This window comes from Podarcis pityusensis (assembly GCF_964106645.2).
Source record: "Podarcis pityusensis genome assembly, chromosome: 5".
Lineage (NCBI taxonomy): Eukaryota > Metazoa > Chordata > Lepidosauria > Squamata > Lacertidae > Podarcis > Podarcis pityusensis.
The window spans coordinates 83750098-83764057 of NC_138032.1; the positions used below are offsets into that span (position 1 = coordinate 83750098).

Genomic DNA, 13960 nt, shown 5'->3' on the forward strand with positions numbered 1-13960 from the left:
GGGGGAGAGGATTTACTTAACCCTTTTCCCTTGGCTGGTTTTTCCCCCTGCTCAAAAGCATACAAATACCCCAACTGCAAACTGCATAAATGGAAGTTTATGTTGATTCAAACTGCATGCGAGTGTGTGAGTCCTTTTCACAGAATCAGCATCCTTGAGGTGCCATTTCTTAAGTGGGCAAGGCCAGGCCTTTTACTCTGCTCTAAATTTTCACAGCCAAAGGGAGGCTTAGGCCTGATTCACACTCGTCCCTTAGTTGATTCCTGTATACTTAATTGCCGGCAACAGCATGTGTGAACTGACTCTTTGTGAAGATAACTGAGTTTGACGGGACATACGCATTCCATCTATATTGTAACTATGTTGGCCCATTCATATGTGCAAGTATCATTTGATACATCGCTCTCAGTCGGTGCTGGCCATGCCTGCATGGTCAACAATTTTTAGGGAAAGGGGTTATCAATATATGATAAAATTTCTTGTTTATCAGATGCTGCAATATTAGGAAACTGAAAGTTTGAAGTATATTGTATGCACTGCAGAATAATGTTGTCAAAAATATAGTGCTTACCACTTTTCTTTTTTTAGGATTCCCTCTTTAAATTTCTTATGTGTCTTTGCTGCTCCTCAAACCTGCTGATACTTGCTGCAGTGAACCAAATCCAAAACATCACATACACACCTCAGTTGAAATAGAAAGTACATGGTAGCTTCCTTGCCAAACGCATAAAGGCAATTATTATACTTAACTGTTTAGGAATTTATATGTATAAATAAGTATAAATTTATATGTATAAATTCCTAAATAGTTAAGTATAATAATTGCCTTTATGTAGTGGATTCGACTCTGAGTCGTAACTCTGAATATTCAGTCCAATAATTTTATTTTATCATCTAATGATTTAAGCTGTGATTTTGAATACTGCATAATAAGAACAATGCATGTCATTAAAAACTGATTCTCAGACAATAAAAACACCTTATGGCTTTGAACAGTTCTGAAGCTGAGCGAGAGGAGAAAGAGACTGAGCAGTAACATTTTTTCCAAAGGCATTATAAGACAGATTGCAACGTAACAGTTCAGGTGTATTTCAGCTTTCCAATGTTCAAAGAACAGTTTTCTGAATGACTTCAACTTATGGGAGTTTCTCCTGGGAACTGTATTTTAGCCACATAAGTGATCTTGTTGCGAGGTCCATTTTCAATTTTTGTAATGGGACCTGTGACAAGATGGTGTAAAAGTAAATAAATAGAGAAAAATAGAAAATGAGTTTGGGGTTAGACAAACCTATGCAGGAGTGACTGTAGCACCAGCAGTGTAATACTGGCATAATGTAATTGAGATCCTATGCAGTCCCAGCAGTGAAGTTGACAATAAAATTATACCAGTTTAAACAGATAACACAGCAACCCTGACATCATTTCCATAGCATATCATACACACCCCTCCCAATCCTAGGTGCTGTTGTAGAAAGGTGCTGGGAATTGCAGCTTTGTGAGGGGTAAACTAACGTTCCCTATATTCTTTGGTGGGGGATGTGCTTTAAATGTGCTCTAAAGGTATGGTTTGTGGGCAGTGGAAGGTGTTGGGGTTTTTTTAATAGATTATTTGACCTCATGGCATCACTACCTCAGTTACTGCAGAACTCTTGGCATAAATGCATGATAGGTGGTGTGCCAAACACAAGTGAATTAGCCATGCCTCTGTTAGCTTACAACACAGAATTGAACACGAAGCTAGGGAAAGCCTTGTAAGCAGTAACAAGGCAGAGTTAACTTCAGCAAAAGTAGCCCCGGGGGGGGGGGGACATAGTGCCGAGATGCCTTTCTTTAAGGCCTAGCTTTTGAAAAAGAAGATAGAGGGGAGAGCTGCTCCCAACATGGCCGAATGGGCCACTTCATGCTAGCTTCCAGACTGGGATCCAACCACCAGACTCCTGGGGAATCCACCTTCCCCATTTAACAGTGGATTGCTCTTTATTTATTTATTTATTTTTTTAAATAAATATTTTTTATTAGATTTTCCATAAAAAAAACATTTTTACAAAATTATACATCCATTTTTAACTTAAACCCTTTTTTCCAGAACTTCCCTCAGCTTGTCTGATAATTTTCCGTTTATTTTTTATCCTCGTCTCACATTTCCCAATATTATATTGCACTCAAATACTCTTAATCACATCATATTTTTTAAACAATATTTCTAACAATAATTTCACAGAGCTTCTTGAAAGCCAACGAACGTTATTTGCTCATCACAGAAATTTTTGATATACTCTGTAAATTTCTTCCAGTCCTCGGAGAATCTCTGGTCACGTTGGTTCCTAATTCTCCCCGTCAATCTGTCCATTTCTGCGTATTCCATCAGTTTCATCCTCCATTCTTCTTTCGTGGGCATCTCTTCCTGTTTCCATTTCTGTGCCAGCAAAATTCTGGCTGCTGTTACTGCATACAAAACTAATTTCACATCTTTTTTTTTCTAATTTCATTATCCAGTATTCCCAACAAGAAAGCTTCTGGTTTTTTAACAAAAGTATATTTCAGCATTTTCTTTAACTCATTATAGATCATCTCCCAGAAGCTTTTTACCTTCTTACATTCCCACCACATATGGTAAAATGTTCCTTCTGTCTCCTTACACTTCCAGCATTTATTACACACTTTATACATTTTACCCAGCTTTACTGGTGTTATATACCATCTATATAACATCTTCATAACATTTTCCTTAATCGTTGTACAAGCTGTAAACTTTAACCCATCCTTCCATAATTTAGTCCGTTTCTCAAATTCAATATTATATCCAAAATCTCTAGCCCAGCTAATCATAACAGATTTAACCTCTTTGTCCAAGTATTCCATTCCAACAATATTTTATACATTTTAGATAAAATTTTCACTTCATTGTTTAAGATTTCTTGTTGAAATCTAGATTCTTTTTCAGAATATCCCCTCTCTAAAACCTCTTTTTTAAACATTTCATTTAACTGAAAATAATGCAGCCAATCCTTAACATATTCTTTTACTTCTTCATATGGTTTCAATTTCCACTTATTTCCTTCCCTTTTTAATAGTTTCTCATATGTTATCCATCTCCCGCTCATATTTATCTTTTTAATACTCATAACCTCTAATGGTGATAACCAATGTGGAATCTTTGGTTCTAATACATTTTTATACCTATTCCAAACTCCAATCAAAGATCCTCTAAATATGTGGTTCTCAAACCCTTTATGTATGCTTTTTTTATCATACCATAAATACGCGTGCCAACCGAATCTATTATCATAACCTTCTAAATCCAATAATTCATTATTTTCTAACTTCATCCATTCTTTCAACCAACAAAGACATGACGCTTCATAATATAACCTCAAGTCTGGCAAGGCGAAACCTCCTCTTTCTCTTGCGTCAGTTAATATCTTAAATTTAATTCTTGGTTTCTTGCCCTGCCAAATATATCTTGATAATATTCTTTGCCATTCTTTAAATATTGTCACTCCTTTTATTATTGGTATTGTTTGAAATAAAAATAACATTTTCGGTAGCACATTCATCTTTATCGTTGCAATCCTTCCCCAAAATGAGAATTTCATTCTACCCCACACCTCCAGGTCCTTTTTTATCTTATTCCATACTGGTACATAATTATCATGAAATAAATCAATACCTCTAGTGGTTAGTGTAATCCCTAAATATTTAACTTTTTTCACCATTTCAATCCCTAATTGTTGCTGCAATCTTTCAATTACATCCTGTTCAATGTTTTTCGTAATTATTTTGGTTTTCTTTCTGTTTAACTTAAAGCCGGCCACCTCTCCAAATTGTTCTACCTCTTCCAACACTTCATCTACACTCTTCATAGGATCTTCTATTGTAATAACTAAATCATCCGCAAAAGCTTTGACTTTGTATTGATTTTGCCCTACTGACACTCCTTTGATATTCTCATTATTCCTTATTGATCTTAAGAAGACCTCCAATACCGAGATAACAACAGTGGTGACAATGGACATCCCTGCCTTGTACCTTTAGTTATAGCAATTTTCTCTGTCAATACATTATTAACGATTAATCTTGCTCTTTGTTCCAAATAGATAGACTTTACACCATTTAGGAAAGATTGGCCCATTTCCATTAATTCAAAATTCTCTAACATAAATTCCCAAGAAACATTATCAAAGGCCTTTTCTGCATCCACAAATATCAACATCGCGTGTTTATCCTTCCTGTTGTTCAGATACTCCATAATATTAATTATATTTCTTATGTTACCTTTCACCTGTCTACCAGGAAGGAAACCTGCCTGATCTTTGTGTATCATCTTATTTAAAATCTTTTTCAGTGGATTGGTCTTTAGCCAGCATTTATGTTAAGCCAAATTTCTGTTAACCAAGAATCTAAAATGGCAGTATGAAGTGAGTTTCGTACCCTGTGTGAAGAGAAACACAAATGTCGGAGGGAAGGGAATGTGCTTGCCTGAGGCTGGCTCCTCAGCTAACAGGGTGGCCACACGGTTTCTGCACTGCTTTAGTTGTGTGGAGAAGAGAACCAAGGGTCCTGAAAACAGATGGGCTTTTATGAAAATAGCTGGTTCAGTTAGAGACGCCTTTCTCATCTGCCACCACAGCCTCTCTGCTCCTAATTAAAGTCAAGCCAGCTCTGGCCAAATGAACGAGCTGAAAATGGGTAGAGGAGGGATACAATCTACTGCTAAGCATATGGTGGTATACATTAACTGCAAACATAAATAACAGTAGCAGAGAAACAAATTATGGCTCCTTTGTATTATTATTTGTTGTTCTGCATCTCAAAAGGAAAGCAAAACCTTTTAATATGCAGGTGTGTGCATATATATATACATATATATATATAAAACCTGATACTGAGAAATAAAATTTACACACACACGCACACACACACACACACACACACACACACACACCCCCTCTCTTTATGAGCATTAATTATATACCAGGCAAGGAAGCAATTGCCTGTGTGTTATGAAATATTAAATCAAAATGCTTCCTGTTTCCCAGATGTCCCAGAGATAAATACAGCAGTATTTTGAAGCCCCTCCCGGAGCTGTTTTGCCTGCAAATTTATAGTTTTGTCTCCGTTTTCCGAAAACCCTGTTTTATGTGAAGTATAGCACTCTTGGTAGTTTTTAAGGAGCAAACTCCTCTGGAGTGCCCTGTGCAGGCAACAATTCTCATGCAGATGGCTCACAAGGGAACCGAAGTCGAGAGGCTCCTTTAAGATGACAAATGGGTTGAAAGTGTTATTGTCTTTGATTGCATGCCTTACATCATCTGTATGTCGGAATAAGAGGGCTATGCTTTATCTTTAGCCATTTTATAAATATTTAAGCCCTTATAGTTGCCTAAAGATATTAAAGCATATTTTTACAGGATTTGGAATATAAATATTATATGTAGTACCAAAGATACCAAAGTGGTTTTAATGAATTCATAATTTTCTGTTCACTTTTTATTGGAATGTGGTTTATGTTCCAAAAGATCCATTTAAAGAACAGGACACTGCTCAGTTCCCAGACAACATATTAACTGATGGTAAATGTTATTGGAGCTGTTTTAAAATTATGGTAGGAAAGTTATAATAAAAGGAGGACCGGGAATTCCAAGACGTTCTCTCTCAATCTCCTTGTTTTAACAAATGCAGCTAAATCACACAGAGGCATAAACTCTCCATCTAACACTACTAAATACCTTGACTTGGAAGTAAGAGTGCTGCATCTGATGGAATTTACTTCTAAGTGAATATAGGGGAGACTTTGTGCTGTTCAATACAGTGAAACCTCTGAGTAAGTCATTCTTGGGGGGGGGGTGTCGATCTATAACCTGCCTGTGTTGAGGCAGACAAGTCAAATTTAGACCTGATTCATCAGCATTATCTTTATACAACTAAAATTGACACACATTTCATTAATGCTGGGCTTTAGCACAGTACCAAATCATATTTTCAGATGTCTAGCTATTGTCACAGCCAGCTGCAAATCTTTTCAGTTTCCAATAAAATGTAGAGAGTTTCCTCTTTAATATTTCACAAAGTTTCACTGGTTCCCAGTGGGAGCCTATTCTGGGTAATGCTTGCTAATTATCAACAACAAAACTAGACCTACAAAGCTGGCAAATTACCTGACCCTTTACATTTTAATGAGACAACAAGGGTTTCACGAAGTGATGTTGTTTCAGTGGTTAATGGTGTCAGCAATGTTGTAATTGTAGGTTGAGGCACATTAGCTGAACAACCCCCGAGTAAGAAGAGGGTTCTCTCGACAGGCCCTTTAGAGAATAGGACTAGGTATTATCATTAAGCCTGTGTCGTTTGCATGCCGCTAATCACTTACTTTATTATCTTGTGTATCCATTGTCTTTCTTTAATTGCTCTTTAAATTAAAATTAAAAATAGTTCCAATGCCCACAGCGGCTGTGATAGTATCTTGATTATGAAGAGAGCTTCGACAAAATGGAACATATCGATAATATATTACAGGATTATGAGAGAGGTTTGATGTTATGGCTGATAGCCGGCAGCCCCCCGAGCATAATTCCAGGATATTTCCTTGTTTTGGCACATATTGTTTGTTTAATAAATGGTTATTTATGTGCATTTAGGCAATTACTTTAGGAAAGTTCATGAATTTAAAAATACAGTGTTTTCTCTTTGGCTTAGAAGGTTGTGCCTCCAAAGGAATATTAACTTCAAGATGTTCCCAATGTATAATAGGAGGAACAAAGGGCTAGGGTTTTGTTGTGTTCACGTTAATATTTTAGTGCACAACTGGCAGTGATGGTGCATGGCATCCCATCCATGTGGCATCCGTTTAGTGCACTGTCCAAATGCTGGTCAATTCTAAATTCTTTTATACCTAGCATGGGGAATATTGAGCCCACTGTTAAATCTGCTAGGCCTCCCCATTTGGCCCACAAGGCCATTTTGGCAAAGCAACATGCATCTGCCCTAGACCTGACGTTACACTGATACCAGGTGTGGGCAGGGGAGCCAAAAGGCTTTACTGGGCCCACTATACTGTATGTAGATTGGGTCTTCTGTTGCATTCGCCAAAGAGGACATGCAAATCTGTACCTTCTTTCTCAGGTGGCAGTGGAACATTCAAAAATAAACCAGGGGTCACACACAAGTAATAAGAAGCCCAACAGACAGAATATCAACAGGTGGAGCATTCCCTAAAATTGTGGTTCCATACTGCAAAAGGCACATATCTCGTAAGGGCACGAGAGCCCTGCTCTCCTCCAACGCCTACCCTAAACCATAAAAATAATCCCAAGTTTCATGCATTGTAAGCAAGTTGTGTTGTTGTAGGTCTGACTATGCTACATTCAGTGTAAGACCAGGTGTGACATTTCAGATGGAGGGGATCAAAAGTAATTTACGATTTATGGCAGTTCTGTTCAGATGATCATGATTGGGATAAATTCAAGATTTACGGTAAATAAAGCAAGCACGGAATACATTTGTTGTGGTTATTTATTAATACTTAATAATAACTCCAACATCCTTCCCATTTTTGAGCAAAAATATTGAAATCCCTACTCAGCCATGAAGCTATTTTGGTGTTCCTGGGGCCATCACTATCTGTAAGCCTCATCAAACTCACAAGGTTGTGCAGATATAAAAGAAGGCGGAGAAATCTGTGTATGCAGAAGTAAGTAGCATCAATTGCAGTGGTATTTACTCTTGAGTAAATGTGTCTAGGATTGCAGCCTAAGAGAGTTACTCAAAGCTAGTTCAAGATGCTTCTTTAATGACTTTTAATGGCCAGAATAAGGTATTTTGTTACTGAGCATAGTTGGCTTGTGTTAAATACACCTTTAATCTTTGGGTGAGTTTTGGAGAGGGCACTTGTGAATTGCAACGTGGCCAGTAAAGGGAACCCAAGTCCGAGCTTTGCAGCTAGTTAACAAAAAGGCAACGTGGTGGGGAGGGATGTTTTTTATTTTGCAAGAAGTTCATATTATTACTTAGGAGGGAAATGTTACATTTTTAGTAACATTAAAACAAATTGATTTATTCCCATCACCTGTGGCCATAGTAAATCAACTGTGAAGCATATTTCGGTTTAAAGAGACACTTACATTTCCCCAAGTGGCTTCAGTTTACATTTACTTTTGCAATAGCAATCAGTGTGGAGAAACCTACTGCAAAATTATGCTGTTTCTGGCTTGCCTTAAAAATTTCTCCCGAGGATGACTCTCCAAATTCACTTCGAAATTCATTTTAGGTGATAGTGAAATCTAATGACAGTCTAAGGATGTTCAGAACCCTCCTGGGAAATTTCACTAGGTGAAGATAAACTCTTGTATCTTCCTTGGAAATTTCTTAGATGATCTCCTTAATCAACTGTGACCTTCATCTTAGATGGAATTCCAGAGCTGTTTTAGCTGACTGATTCTAGTTCCACTGAATTTTTCAATGGTTTGTTGTTCTATTCAATGGAAGACAACTGTGTCTTTTGCACGCACGCACGCACGCACACGTGTATAATATCACATCTCACAGGCTTGAGCTTCCCCAGCACACCTTTGCTTACTCTGAAAGTGACTGAGGCTGGTGGCTCCTCCCTGCCCGCCAATTGCCTCTTACCACGAAAAGAATGGCCCTTATGCTTACTTATAATGGGTAAAATATATATTTCAAAGATCTTACACTACAGTTTAGATTATCATGATGGGTAATTAGCTTTGAGTCATTCTTTTGTATTTTAAATGCCTTATTAGTATGCTGCATTTTATGGTTATCAAAGGTGCACAAGTTGTAGTTATTAGAGAGAATACAGAAAATTGGTAGTGTGTGTGTGTGTGTGTGTGTGTGTGTGTGTGTTTTCCAAGAATCTTAAGACAGACTCAGAATCACAGGATCATCTAGTCCAACCCCCAGCAATGCAGGAATCTCAAGTAAAGTATCCATGGCAGATGGCCATCCAACCTCTGCTTAAAAACCTCCAAGGACAGACCACCACCTTCCAACAGAGTCCATTCCACTGTCGAACAGCTCTTACAGTCATGCTAGGAATGTTATCAGGAAGAACAGCAAGACATGGTTTTTAGCATTACTTTGCTCCATGTCCAGCTGTAGCGCTCTGATCCTTCACTGCCATTCTTGCTGCATGGAGATGCTCTGGATGCTTGCTTCACAAGATTTATATACCACTTGATTGCAATAAAACCTCAAAGTGGTTTTCGGAAAGAATGAAACTTATCAGTAAAAAGCATTTGAAAACATCTGTTTGAAATGTAGGGGGTGGGACATTTAAAATGGTAAGCTGAAGACCATATTAAAATGCTTGTCGACATTCTACTGGTCTGGATAGGCTTGCCTAAACAAACATGCTTTTAGCAGGCACCGAAAAGAGTACATTGAAGGTGCCTGCCTGATTTCCAAAGAGCCCAGTCTCCCTCCCCCAAGCCTGAAATGTTGCCATAGGAACATGGGGAGCTGCCTTATACCATGGGTCCAGCTACATTGACAGGCAGTGGTTCTCCAGGATTTCAGACTGGGATCTCCCCCTGCCTTACCTGGAGATGCTAGGGATTCAGCTGGGCCTGCTTTGTTCAAAGCAGGTGCCTTACCAGTGGGCTACAGCCCTTCTCCACAGCCCAGGGTACTGTGTCCCCCCTGCTCATTACGCTGACTATGCTCAAATGAGTCCTTCCTTCTGGTAGGCTTTGTCATCTTAACAGCATAACTGGAAAAGCACTGCCAACTACAGATCTACAGAGATAATATGTGTATGGGAAAAAGAGGCTTCCGTTGTTTGGCGCTAGTGGAACAATGCCGCTAACTGCATAAAGAAATTGATGATTAGCCATCATATATAGCATAAAACTCTTGTTCAATAATAACAGTCATTATTATCCATCAGTCTGTACCTATTATCAGGTAACATAAATCCATACTCCCTGTAATACGTTATTGTAAAAGGTATTTATTTTAATGGAAGGCAGTGGCATAATAGGTATTTCAGCAAGAGGCAGTGTAGCATAATGTTTCCGATGTGTTTTCTATTTCAACATAGCCTCGTTTCTGCGCAATCTGAACATTCCCTTGCAGACTGTAAGAGATTTTATTAGCTCTTTTCATTCCAATTATTATTACTTATTTATTCTTAAATTTAAATACAGCACATAAAAAGTGTTTCTTTATAATAAAAAGTGAAGAAAGAAAAATAAATAAAAGGGTACAATTAACAACTGCAATTTTTAACCTACTGTATTTTGTGTAAATGAGTTCCAAATTTAATTCTATTTGTCCATGCAAAGTTTATGTCTATAAGCAGTCCATTCATCGGTTGGCATGTGTAGTCCAGTCTTCAATCCATTGAATAAATAGAGCTGCACATTTATCTTTCCAATGCATCTATATCAGAATCCATTTTTGTTGCCCAGTTGTCAAATTCCATATAGTAGGTATGTCGTCCAAAAGAATATTATCCTCTTAAATTTCAGTTCCAATTTACTTCCAATTATGAGGAAGTACTTTTGTTTGTTTGTTTATCACAGAGCACCTGGTTAATATGTTTCGCTTCCTTGTGGCCACTGCGAAGGAATATAACTTTAAGTACTTGCATTGACCAAAGGAAAAACTGGGATGCAGCATGCAAGGTTCGGCCTGTGTTCTGCATGCTTTCTCTCAGGGCTGGAACAAGGTCTTACTGGATTGGTCTGCACAGCTGTTGCTTTTTTTACTAAAAAAAATCCTTCCAGTAGCACCTTTAAGACCAACTAAGTTAGTTCTTGGTATGAGCTTTCGTGTGCAAGCACACTTCTTCAGATACACTGAAACAGAAGTTGCCAGATCCTTCTATATAGTGAGAAGGTGGGGAGGGGTATTACTCAGAAGGGTGGTGGGAATGGGAGATTGGCAGATAGCTGAGATGAGCCTGCTGACGACTCTTAACGACTGTAATAGGTCTTACAGGAAAAGGCAAGGGGTGAGAAGGTGAGAAATGGCTTAGTCATGTATAATGGGATAAGAATCCAATGTCTTTGTTCAAACCAGGTCTCTCCATGGTTTTAAGTTTGGTAATGAGTTGCAATTCAGCAGCTTCTCTTTCCAGTCTATTTCTGAAATTCCTTTGTAGTAAAACAGCTACTTTGAGATCTTGTATAGAATGTCCTGGGAGATTGAAGTGTTCTCCTACTGGTTTCTCTGTTTTGTGATTCTTGATGTCAGATTTATGTCCATTTATTTTTACTTTTTTACTGTTTTTTTTTTTACTTTTTTTTTTTTTGTTTTTTTAAGAGAAGCTTATCTCTAGTATGTTTGCTTCCCCATAAAACCAAAAGCAAAGCATCTATTGTATTCTGGTTACTCTTACTCTGAGATATCGGCTCATTCTTTCAGTATCTTCTTTGTCCTGTGTAACTACAAAGACTTCTTGCCCTTCACACAAGTTTAGGGCCCAAACAAATGTGATGTTAAATACACAAACGCCTTCAGCACGCCTGTTTTCCACATTGTCATAGGAGCAGCTGCAAGAAGGGTTTGTGGAAGAAAGCGGGATCGGGACCGCAGGGAGAGCAATAATCCTTTCCCCTCCCCATGGCATTCTCGTTGAAATTACACCCCCCCCCCACTGAAGCTGTTATTAGCCTCAGAGCTCTTGGATTAATAGCAGCTTTGAGGGTGGACAATTTCATAGCTCTAAAACCACATTTCATTCCAATATAGGCTGTCTGCAGTATCCTTACAGCCGCATTGGCTGGCCACTGTAGCTAAGTAGTGAGTAAGGAGAGGGCTTATCAGCACCCCAATACACTCCCGCCTCCCTCTGTTGCCACTTAACATCACAGCAGCTCCCTCTTCCTGCTTCACTTAATGCTCAGCAATGGCTACTTAACAGCATTTGGAATGTCATATTCCAGTTCCTCAAATATAGGCAGCCGCAATTTACATATTGTACAAATGGTTTGCTAATTATGCCAATTTTGCTCTGAGTTTTGTGTGGGGAAAGCATACTTTTTTGGAGTCTTTATGAACAAGTGCAAGGAATAGGTACACACGTCGATGAATCACAAGGCTTCTGCAGGCCATTGAACATTAGATTTGCTCTGAAAGGGCAAAATATTGGCCCAGGCTATTTTGGGCTGGAAATCCCTACCAGCCCATTGACAGAAAATGACCAGATGGGGCATTTTTTAGTTTTGTGTGCCCTTTGGCTTGCCCCACTCCCTGGTTCTGTACATTTGATGCTCGGAAGATTTGCCGAGCACCGGAAAAAAGTGTCCCACAATTTGATCACAACCCAGAACCCAGAAAGAGGCTCCAGTAGCAGACACCATCCCATTGCAAGGTGGCGAGGTGAGAGTGCAGCGTGCAGGCCTTTTCCCCATGGAGACCTTGCCTGGCACAAGGGTGTGCTTTGCATTGGTTTTAATTGTGCCTCATCGCGTTTTTATTCATGTACACATCTGCGGGCCCTACCAAACACACGAAGCTGGTCAAAAACAAGAGAGGGGAGACGGTAGCACCAGAAAATGTGATGAATGTTGAGGTCCATAAAAATGCCGTTGAAGCACATTTTAAGGCTCCATTTGCCTTACCCTGTACACCTGACATTTTCATACTAGTTAAAAAGTAATTGTACTCAGAGACCTGGAATTTCCGTTAACATCGTCTGCTAAAGAAATTGTTGAAATACGTATTGCAGAAGCAGGGAGGGAAGACTGCTGTGGTTATTACAGCTGCTGCTCAGGGGAGCTATTCAGATGCCTCATTTATTGGAGCTTAATAGATTAAAAGTCCAAATTGAGTCTCATGAAATAAGCCTAATCAAATTCTAATCTGCATAATTTCCCCATAAGTGGCAATGGGAATTTTTTTTATATAATTTATGTTTGAGCAGTTGCCAGTCATGTGTTAAACAGCATTGTTGTGTTTACTTAACAAAATATGTTTTGTTCTTTGTTTGCACTGATGTTTTTATTTTTGCTTTGCTTTTCTCACTTAAAAAGCCAGGTGCCTATAGAAGTCGTCCCTAAGTTGCATTTAAAATTCCCTTTCTGAAACAGTGAGCTTCCGTTTACAACTCATTGACAACCTGCCTTAGCAAACGTAAGGATTAATGCAGTTTAATTAATTTGAATAGGTGAGCACAGGTCAGAATTCCTTAATACCAAGACTAAATTTAACACTGGTTTATACCAGAAAGCAAACAGAGGTTGGATAAGAATTTCAAAATCATGATAATTACACTCAGATCTTGTTAAATGGTTCATTCATGCCAAGTGGAACATACCCACAAATCAGTATTCAAGTCTGCTGCTTGTTGCGTTTGCCCAGGTGAATGTATTTAGGCATGTATGTGACTTCCCAAGAAATTTCTTGCTGAAATTTCTTACCACCTCTGAAAATCCCTTGGATGTTTGACCAAAGCAGGAACCACCAATTTTATCCTGAAATTTCACTGTAATCCTATTTCAATGACAACACTTTTTTTTAAATGAAGGAACAACTAGATGTGATACTAAGAAAGCTATGGTAGGATTTCCCACTGTTCTAAAAAGTTTAAGAGCAATTCTGCATCCTTCCATCCCTTCATTTTCCTTATGTATCTGCTATTTGTCCTGCAGGAGAAACATAAACGGACCATAACATTGTTGTATCTGCCCCTCTCCACCCTAGAAATAACGGGGGTGGGGGGGTTATATGGAAATTGGGAGGGGAATTAAACACCTGCTCCTTAAATACTGTAGTTCAGATTAGATTTGAAGCCCCCATAGCAATTATTAAACTTTTAAGAAGAAGCAAGGCTATTAAACTTTTTAACAATTAACCACAGGCAATTGCTTTGTCAAATGTGAAATAGCTCTGAATGACACATTTTGTGGGGCAAATAGGTGAAAATCAGGGAGAAACTGGGTCAAATTTGTGTTCGCAAGCACATCTGTGTATATATGGGGAGGGGTGTCTTTGG

At 38.5% G+C, this 13960-nt stretch overlaps 1 protein-coding gene and 1 long non-coding RNA gene across 26 annotated transcripts in view; one reads left to right on the forward strand and one right to left on the reverse strand.

Annotated features, from left to right (window-relative positions):
• The window catches only part of KCNMA1 (potassium calcium-activated channel subfamily M alpha 1), a 561760-nt gene that overhangs the window by 508614 nt on the left and 39186 nt on the right, over positions 1-13960 (forward strand). The window lies entirely within an intron of this gene.
• Positions 1-13960, reverse strand: part of LOC308478243 — a 205995-nt gene that overhangs the window by 33960 nt on the left and 158075 nt on the right. The window contains exon 6 of one of the 11 annotated variants that reach the window (XR_013986948.1): positions 630-646. The exons of 9 other annotated variants lie outside the window; for them this stretch is intronic. This is a non-coding gene — a long non-coding RNA (uncharacterized lncRNA). Of the gene's footprint in view, positions 1-629; positions 647-810; positions 1221-13960 lie in introns of those variants that run through there. One more of the 11 variants, XR_013986949.1, reaches the window with a different exon arrangement.